This window comes from Podarcis erhardii (genome assembly GCF_964252035.2).
Source record: "Podarcis erhardii genome assembly, chromosome: 5".
Classification (NCBI taxonomy): Eukaryota; Metazoa; Chordata; class Lepidosauria; order Squamata; family Lacertidae; genus Podarcis; species Podarcis erhardii.
Window position 1 is genome coordinate 36,063,210 of NC_138509.1, and position 10,619 is coordinate 36,073,828.

Sequence of the window (10,619 nt, forward strand, 5' to 3'; positions counted from 1 at the left end):
CTTTCCTATAGACACTGTCTACACACTCTGCTGCCACCTACTGGTGGCACACTATACATGATGCACACTATACAGTCATTTGTGAACGAAGCCCCAAGCTAAAATCTTGCTTTCTAAAAGGTCTTCTGTGTAACATGATTGCACTGGTGGACGCAGCGGCTAGTGTTGATGCTTGCATGCTTTTCCATCTTCACACAAGAACCCACAAATTATTGTCATTCTGCTTAAGCAATCACATTTGTTTTCTGCAAAAGAAGCTACATTAGGGGGTTGGCTAGATATTGGGAATCTTGCTTTCAGGCATTAGCAAAAGGTTTCTTTGTCTCTGGCTCTCTTTGTTTCTGTTTCTGTTTCTCTCTCTCTCTCTCTCTCTCTTTCATACATGTTGCAAAAGCAGCATCCTCCGTCTAAAGATGTTACAGAGCAGGTACAAAGCAGCATTTGTAAGTGCCACAGCTGCATCTTTTGATGGCAAATAGCATCAACTCACTTTAAATAGTAGCTTGTTCCAGGAAGGTATCCAAATGAAAGCAAAAAGTGGCAGCACTATCAGATTCAAAAAGCAACAAAAACTCCTATGTCTAGGATCTTTAACTAATGATTTCGCCATTACAGTGAAAGCTACTTAGTAAAAGGTGAAAAGTATATATGATCTGAATAGAAACCAGAGTTTAAGGATTAAGTATGTTGCTCTGAAGTGTCCATATTGTGAAATGTAATACAGGGATTTTAGAATATTTGTGAGGTTTTCTTTCTTTCTTTTCTCCCTCTTCTATGTGTCCTTCTTTTTCCCCTTATCTCTTTCTATACTTTCCCGTTACTTTTTTCTTTTGCCTTTCTCTTTCCTGTCCCTCCCTCTTAGTTTTACCATATGCATTAGATAGTAAGATGGTATAAATTTTACCTGATAAGAAATTTATATATATATATATATATATATATATATATATATATATATATATATATGTCAGGGAACTGCCATCGGAGAGAGAGGTGGTGGATAAGTTCCATGAGAATAGGAGAGAATCTGCAGCAGAAGGAACCAGCAGGGGGAGTGCAGGAGTCACAGCGGAGGGGAGGCTCTGGGATACTTCCAGTGACGACAGCGAAGAGGTAACAAGACCCCCGTTAGGAACTCCCACCCTGCGCCGGAAACTGTCACGCAGAGAGTCACGAAAGCGCATGTCTGTCAAACAGCTTTTATGTTGGCGTAGGTTCCGTAGACGCCCACTGTCAGATTCTACCAGCGACTAACGGAGTCATGCTTTGGGGAGCTCCGTTAGTGCCTAGGTTGGGATGACCAACCAAACCCCAGAGGGATCAAGCTTTACGCACAAGCAGCTCATTATCCCATCACAGCAATCTGACAGTCTCTGAAAGCAGCTTGTGCAAGCAGAGGGCATCATGAGCGAACCAGCTGGAACCGGAGGTGCAGGAGCTGGGGCTGGAGGAGGTCCAAGCCTGGAAGACAGGTACAGGGCGTTGGAGGTCCAGCTCGCGCTGCAAACGGCGAGGCTCGAGGAGAGGAGGGCTCAAGATGCGGATAAAGGGAAACCCACCCCACTTGCCAGAAAGGTGCCTGGATTGGTGCAGAAATTTGGGGGGGATCCCAGGAACTATCAAGCCTTTAGGACAGAGATGCAATATGCTCTTAACCTACTGTTTGATGACTTCCCTGATGAGAACTCTAGAGTGGCGTACGTGATCGGCCATCTAGAGGGAGGGGCGAGGGACTGGGTGCGGCCCCTGATGGCAGCCAATAATGAAATCTTAAAGGACACTATGAAGTTTTTTCGCGCCATGGACTTGATGTTTTCCAGTGAGATTGAGCAAGGGGTGGTGCGGAGGCAGTTAATGGCGTGTAAACAGGGGAGCCGATCTGTACGTGAGTACTGGACTGAGTTCAGCATGCTGATTCATAGACTGGGGTGGGACCTTGCGAGTGAACCTATTCAAATGCTGTTTGAAGAAGGGCTCTCTCCGGCAGTGAAAGATGAACTTTCCCGGGCGCCCAGGGCGGAGTCTATGGATCATCTGACTAAATCAGCGCTGTCCATAGGAGCGCGCCAGGAGGCAAGGGCTTTGGAAAAGCGGGAAGGAAAAGGGGAACGTTGGAAGGATTTCCGCATTCCAGAGATTCCGGAGCAGCCTTTCCCGCCAGCAGAGCCGATGGAAATTGGAACAGCGCGCGCGCGCGCAGTTTCAAACACCAGTGAAGGGCGGAAGAAGGAGGGGAAGGGCGCCAAGAGATGTTATCTCTGCCAACAGCCAGGTCACTTTGCCAGAGTCTGTCCGCAAAGGAAGGAATGGCAAGGAATGGCGGGAACTGTTGGGGGGAAGGAGGAAGGAGAAACAAGCAGCGAGCAAGTAAAAGCCAACGCCTGGCTGCCAGCATCAGGGCACCGCAGTCAGGCAGAGGAGAAGTGAATGTGCCCACGCCGGAACCTCCAAGACCAGCGCTTGTGATAGAGGTGTTGCTGGAACTGTCCAATGGACACCCACTAAAGATAAAAGCGCTATTGGATTCAGGCAGCTCCTGTAATTTCATGAGTAAGGAGTTTGCAGCTGAACACCAGATACAGACTATCCCATTAAGTAAGCCTTTGCAGGTTACCACGATTGATGGGAGGGAACTGTTGGGAGGAGAAGTGAGCCAGCAGACTGTTCCAATGGTAATGAGGGTGGCAAGACACACAGAACTGATAGCGTTTAACGTAGCCACTTTGGGAGGAGCTCCCATTATTTTGGGAATGAGCTGGCTAGCACTACACGATCCTCTAGTAGGCTGGCATCAGAGAGTGGTTTCCTTTGGATCAGCACATTGCCTAGAACACTGCAAAGAGGGAGAGGTTCAGGCAGGGGCCAGGGCCACTCTAGCAGGGGTGGAAGTGATGGGCAAGGGCAAGGTGCCACCACAATATGCTGACTTGATTGACGTCTTTAGCGAAAAGGAAGCAGATAGACTGCCCCCGCACAGACCCTTTGACTGTCAAATTAACTTACTCCCAGGAGCACAATTGCCAGTGGGCAAGCTGTATGCAATGTCAGATAGTGAAATGCAGGAGTTAAGGGAGTTCATTGACAAGAATCTCAAGCGAGGTTTCATCAGAGAGTCACGAGCGGTGGGGGGCAGCCCAGTGTTCTTTGTGGACAAAAAACACACGGGCAAACCGAGGCTTGTATGTGACTTCAGAAGCCTAAATGCAGTGTCAGAACCAGTGACTTTCCCTATGCCTAGAATTGATGACATTCTGACACAGGTGAGAAAAGGGAAAATTTTTACCAAGCTGGACCTTAGGGGGGCATATAATTTGATACGTGTGAGAAAGGGGGATGAGTGGAAGACCACTATGTTCACCCCCTTGGGGGCTTTTGAGTATTTAGTTATGCCTTTCGGATTACAAGCGGGCTCCGCCTGCTTTCAATCATTCATGAATCACGTCCTGGGGCCACTGCTCTACAAGAACTGCGTAGCGTTCTTAGATGACGTCCTGGTGTACTCAGCGAATGAGGAGCAGCATGTGCGAGATGTAAGAGAGGTACTGAGCAAGTTGCGAGAAAATCGGCTGTGGGTGAAACTGGAGAAGTGTCAGTTTCATACCAGGGAGGTGGAATTCCTGGGGTACCGGTTGTCTGACAGGGGGTTGGCCATGGATCCCAGCAAGGTTCAAGCGGTACTGGAATGGAAAACACCAAAGACCAAGAAGGACGTGCAAAGGTTCCTGGGCTTCGGAAACTTCTATAGGAAGTTCATCAAGAACTTTGCCCATTTGACAGCGCCTATCACGGATTGTCTTAGTAGCAAAAAGAAATTTGTTTGGACGGAAGAAGCGCAGCGGGCGTTCGAACGCTTAAAGCAGGCGTTTGCGTCGGAAGAGCAACTGTTGCATGTGGATCTACAACAACCAATGAGAGTGGAGACTGACGCGTCAGACCGAGCGGTGGGGGCCGTTCTTCTCCAGCCGGGAAAAGATACGTCTGAATGGAGACCGTGTGCATTCTTCTCGCGGAAGTTGAACAAGTCCGAGAGGAACTACACAGTATACGACCGAGAACTGCTCGCCATTCATGAAGCCTTCCGGAAATGGCGGCACTTGCTGATTGGGGCGCAGCACAAGGTTCAAGTCCGAACTGACCACAAAAATCTGGAATATTGGAGAACAGCCCGAGTGCTGAACCAGAGACAAGTACGATGGGCCCAGGAGTTCTCCAAATTCCACTTTGAGATTCGTTACGTGCCCGGATCCGAGAACGTGAGGGCGGACGCTCTTTCCAGGAAACCTGAGTACTTAGAGGGGGAGGGAGCGCCCGAGGCAAGGCATGTAATCCCTGAAGACCGCTGGGTGTGTGGGGCGGCATTGGTGGGGCAGAGGGAACTGATAGAGGGTACTGAGAACGATGAATACGCCCAAGGGAAACTCAGAGAGCTCCGGAGGGCAGAGGAGAACACAGGGGGGTTTGAAGAAAAGAACGGGGCGTTGTATTACAAAGGGGCACTGTACATACCCGACGGGGAACTGAGGGGCAGAGTACTCAAGCAGTTGCATGACAGCCCCACCGCGGGACATTTTGGACAGCACAAAACCATGTGGTTGGTTACCAGGGAGTTTTGGTGGCCCAAGGTGAGGGAGGACGTACGGGAATATGTCAGGGGTTGCGTCAGGTGCCAGCGAGCAAAAGGAGAGAGGGTGGCGCCAGCGGGGCTATTACAACCCTTACCCACGCCCGAAAGGCCATGGGAGGCAGTATCCATAGATTTTATGACGGACCTGCCAAAATCCAAAGGCAAAACAGCTGTCATGGTGGTGGTAGATCTATTAACCAAGATGTGTCATTTTATAGCTTGTTCACATGCAGTCACAGCGGAGGAAACCGCCAAGTTGTTTGTAGAACATATTTTTAGGTTGCATGGCGCCCCCTTGAGGGTTTTGAGCGACAGAGGGAAACAATTTACTTCCAGGTTCTGGAGGAAACTGATGAGCTTATTACACGTAGAACTCAATTTCTCAACTGCTCGGCACCCAGAAACCAATGGGCAAGCGGAAAGGGCAAATGGGATTTTACAACAATACCTGAGGTGTTATGTAAAAGACAGAGAAAATGATTGGGTGGATAAGTTACCTCTAGCAGAATTTGCCTACAACAACGCGGAGAACGTGTCCACAGGGATGAGTCCCTTTCTGGCAAATTATGGGTGTCACCCCCGGGCATTCCCAGGAGAGGGAGGGGAGAGGTGGAGCGTGCCGGCGGCGGAATATTTTTTTGAAGAGATGGAAGCGATCCACCGTCAGCTTCAACTTAACTTAGAGAAAGCCAAGGAAGAATATAAGAAGCAAGCAGACAAAAATAGGAGGGAAGGTGAAACCATAAGGGTGGGGGACCGGGTGTGGTTATCCACCCAAGGACTACCGTTCAAAGGAGGGTGTAAGAAATTGAGACCCAAAAGATTGGGACCCTTTGAGGTCATACAGCAGGTCAACCCAGTAGCATTCAAACTCAGGCTGCCCAGTCACATGAAGTTACACCCAGTATTTCACAGGTCATTACTGTCGCCGTACCGAGAGGGACGTGAGTGGGGGGAGCATGAGAGAGAGGCCACCCAAACGCCCGTGATAGAAGAGAGAGAGCGCGACATGAACGTGGCAGGAATCATTGATTCCAGGTGGAAGGGGAATCAGGTGGAATATCTGGTAGAATGGGAGGGGGAAGTAGAGTCGGAAAACACTTGGGTACCAGCAGAGGTAGTCAATGACGAGGTTTTAATAGAAACATTTCATCAGCGTTTCCCAAGAAAACCGCAACCCGTGGCACGATTTAGAAGGGAACACTTTGGTACCACCGATGAGGAAGGAGAGTTTGAAGGGTTCCCTGAGTCAGTGGTGGGTGAGGAAGCCGACTCAGACGAAGAAGAGGAAGACGGGGAGAGAGACGGTACGCCGTGGCTAGAAGTGTTTGAATCCTCGGACGACGAGGAGAGTTCCTTCAGGGGCTTTCCGTCCTCACCGCCAGTGGGAGAGGAGGCGGGAGGGGGTGAAGGGGGCCCTGGGGGGGAGGTGGATGTCAGGGAACTGCCATCGGAGAGAGAGGTGGTGGATAAGTTCCATGAGAATAGGAGAGAATCTGCAGCAGAAGGAACCAGCAGGGGGAGTGCAGGAGTCACAGCGGAGGGGAGGCTCTGGGATACTTCCAGTGACGACAGCGAAGAGGTAACAAGACCCCCGTTAGGAACTCCCACCCTGCGCCGGAAACTGTCACGCAGAGAGTCACGAAAGCGCATGTCTGTCAAACAGCTTTTATGTTGGCGTAGGTTCCGTAGACGCCCACTGTCAGATTCTACCAGCGACTAACGGAGTCATGCTTTGGGGAGCTCCGTTAGTGCCTAGGTTGGGATGACCAACCAAACCCCAGAGGGATCAAGCTTTACGCACAAGCAGCTCATTATCCCATCACAATATATATATATATATATATATATCTCCCCCTCACGATCAAGGTGTCTCCCCTGCCAGGTAAGTGTGTGTGTGTGTATATATATATATATATATATATATATATATATATATATATGAGAAAATGTAGAAATTAAACAATGAGTGAGGAGGGCTTGCAGAACACTTCCCCCCTTTCGTAAGTGCACTTGCTTGCTATACAGTTGTACCTAGGGTTAAGTACTTAATTCGTTCCGGAGGTGTGTTCTTAGCCTGAAACTGTTCTTAACCTGAAGCACCACTTTAGCTAATGGGGCCTCCTGCTGCTGCTGCGCCACCAGAGCACGATTTCTGTTCTCATCCTGAAGCACAGTTCTTAACCTGAAGCACTATTTCCGGGTTAGCAGAGTCTGTAACCTGAAGCATATGTAACCTGAGGTACCACTGTACTGTGTTTGTTGGTACCACTTTTCCATTGGATCACTGCTGGGACAGCTAGAGGTTACATTGGCTAGGAGAAGGCTTAGGGAGGTCTTGATGAAATGGCACTATAGTATGGAGGTTATTATTATTACTACTATTACTACTACTACTACTACTACTACTACTATTATTATTATTATTATTTACACCCCACCCATCTGACTGGGTTTCCCCAGCCACTCTGGGCAGCTCCAAGCAGAATATTAAAAACACAATAAAAGATTAAACATTAGAAACTTCCCTAAAGAGGGCTGCCTTCAGATGTCTTCTAAAAGTCAAATGGTTGTTTATGTCATTGATGTCTGGTGGGAGGGCATTCCACAGGGCAGGTGCCACTACCAAGAAGGCCCTCCATCTGGTACCCTGTAACTTCACTTCTCGCAGTGAGGGAACCGCCAGAAGGCCCTTAGAGCTGGACTCAGTGAGCTGAACAATGGGGGTGGAGACGCTCCTTCAGGAATACTGGACCGAGGCCATTTCTCAACCCATTTCATGTAATACAGATACATTACATTAATTAACTATACATTCCATCCTAAGCCCGCCAATTTTCTATGGCAGAGGTTGACAGCAAGAGTACTGAGTTAACACCACCCCCAACTCAGAAATGCAGAAGGGTTTTCCTTCCCCACCTCTGATTTAAGAATGCACAAAAGAGTTAACAGTGCGAGCTTAGCATCAGAATTACTGGCATTTTCTAGGTACCAAAGAACGTGTTCTTTACCAAAACCTAGGTCAAGGAAACCTGATGGAGAAAATGAACAGGCAGTTATTTAAAAGGATGGGGAGGTTAGCAGGTGTAGAGTGGTTGCACAAGGAAATGGGCCATTGTGGTCTAAACCATGAGCCTCTTGGGCCTGCCGATCGGAAGGTCAGCGATTCGAATCCGGGTGACGGGGTGAGCGCCCCTTGTTCTGTCCCAGCTTCTGCCAACCTAGCAGTTTGAAAACATACCAGTGAAAGTAGATAAATAGGTACCACTGCAGTGGGAAGGTAAATGGAGTTTCCATGCACTCTGGCTTCTATCAGGGTGTTCTGTTGCACCAGAAGCAGTTAAGTCATGCTGGTCAGATGACCTGGAAAGTTGTCTGTGGACAAATGCCAGCTCCCTTGACTGGACTTAACCATCCAAGGATCATTTACCTTTACCTAATACTGATGCATAACAAGGTACAGGGATGTCTAACCACTCCCAAAAGTCTTCCTTTGTAGACAGTGGATCAATGTTTAGGAACTTCCAGGGACTGCCTGGATACTGAGGAGTGGGCACTGGGAAATGGCTTGCTACTATTTTTGTGTTTTTATGCTGTGAGCTTCCCTGTGATCCTCGTATGAAGGGCAGTACAGAAATTTAATTAATTAATGTAAAATAAAAACTCTTGGATCCAAAATTTAAACTACTTGTTCTGAATTGTCAAGCATTTCTGACACAACTGGTTATTCTTATAGACATTCCTGTCATCGGTTTTGAAATTAAAGCTACAGAAATTCTGACATTTTGGATACCCAAGTAATTGCATTATTTCTCTCTGGTCTTGTACAGCTTCTTGCTCCGTGTGGTTTTTGTGACTAAAAGTGATTGTCTGACCATCTCTTTTTTGGAGAAATACTTCCAGAGTATCATATCTACAGGAAAACTTCTTCTTCCTTCTTCCTTCTTCCTTCTTCCTTCTTCCTTCTTCCTTCTTCCTTCTTCCTTCTTTTCCTGCTTCCTGCTTCCTGCTTCCTTCTTCCTTCTTCTTTGGCGACCACTTGTAGCAGAGTAAGATTGTCTTCCATAAACACGGTTTCAACAGTGAGTCCATAAGTGACTGTGGGAGCCAATTCTGGATCCATCCCAGCACCCTCCCAAACCCCCCAAACCTAGAAACTTATGCGGCCTAGGACCCACATACCTACAGGACCGCCTCTCCTGGTATGCCCCGCGGAGGACCTTAAGGTCTACAAATGATAACACTTGGAGGTCCCAGGTCGCAAGGTGGTTAGATTGGTCTCAACTAGGGCCAGGGCCTTTTCAGTACTGGCCCTGACTTGGTGGAATGCTCTGTCACAAGAGACTAGGGCCCTGTGGGACTTGACATCTTTCCGAAGGGCCTGCAAGACAGAGCTGTTCCACCTGGCCTTTGGTTTGGACTCAGTCTGACCCTTAAGTTTCCCTCCCCTTATGGTTTTGACCTATGGGCTATTTTTAAAATGAGGCTGCTTTTTAAATTGCTTTATTTTTCCCCCTATTATGTTTTTGTTGTAATTTTATTGGTGTTAGCTGCCCTGAGCCTAGCTTTGGCCAGGGAGGGCGAGGTATAAATAAAATTTATTATTTATTATTGTTAATATTATTATTATGCACAGTGCACAGGTTTCTTCATTATTTCATAACTGCAAGTATGGTTCCTGGTGGGTGTGGGTGTTTATGGGTGTGTGGGTGCATTTACTGTGTTGGCCTGAATATAAGCCACACCCAAGTATAAGCCACACCTTTAAAAGTGGAAAGGGGGGGGGAGGAAAAAAAAGACAATACTCAAATATAAGCTGCTCCCTTAAAATTCCACAGGCACTCACACTCATTCCATTTTACTGTATGTCTGTTTCCGCAATCATATCGCAAAAGCCAATTTTTGTAAGCTTGCGAATTTAAGCTGTACTTTAACTTTTCATGGTCGGGATTTGGAAGAAAAGTGAGGCTTATATTTAGGCCAATACAGTATATCAGTTGTAAGGTGTCATCACTCTGTTTTCATTGGTTGTTATCCAAAGTTCTAATGGTAGGGGTGGGGTGAAGTTGCTCTGAGAAAACAGTGTGACGGTGGGGGCAAGAGAGAGGCAAGCGAGAACAGGTTAATATAACAGTTTTAGTCCACTGGTAATGGGTGGAAAGGAAAGAGAAGGAACCAGAGGAGAGAACAGTGGAACTGGCTGGAAGTCAAGGGGAAGAGAAAGCTGGAGAGGAGGAGGAATTGAGAAGAGGTCAAGTAGATCTGGAAGGTGGTGTTTCTAGCACTGAGGAGATTAAAGATGAGGCATTGGGAGGAAAGATGGGGAATATACAGTAGGTTGGAGGAAGGTTCTCATGAGCAATTGTGCTTGTGGTAAATGGCTGGGGGGGTTAAAGGAGGGGCTATAGAAGAGAAGGAGGGTGGGAGTGGATGTCACTTTAGGCCGTTGCAGTGGCAATATTTACTGGACTGAATGTAGCAGCACTGCAAAAGAATTATGTGCCCCCTTTGTCTTCCTTGTTGCTTCCATGCTTCTCTTTGCAGTTATGGAGAGTGGAAACTTCAGCCCTGATTCACCGAGGACAACATTCTAATACATGGTCAAATCTTGCATTCCAACAACTAGGGACTGACATCAATGCAATTTTTTAAATAAAATCATTTCCAGTAAATGGTGTTTAGTCCCAAGATGCCAATTTTTAATTAAGTTTGACACATCGTGTTGCTTTCAAGACGAAGGTTTATTGCTTTGGTGCACTCTGAATGAGAGCTGATCTTCATAACTCTGTTATGGGGAGTGGGGTAGTATCCAACTTGGTCATGTTCATTAATATCAATGAGTCTACTCTGAGGAAAACCTAGTTGACTACTACCCAATATCTTGTTTCTAAAAAGCTTCCTAAAAGCAGTTTTCATGTTATCATAGATGTTAGCAAGGTTTTAACAACCCCACTCTCCATGACAGAATTTGGGAAGATCAGATTTACTTTCAGAT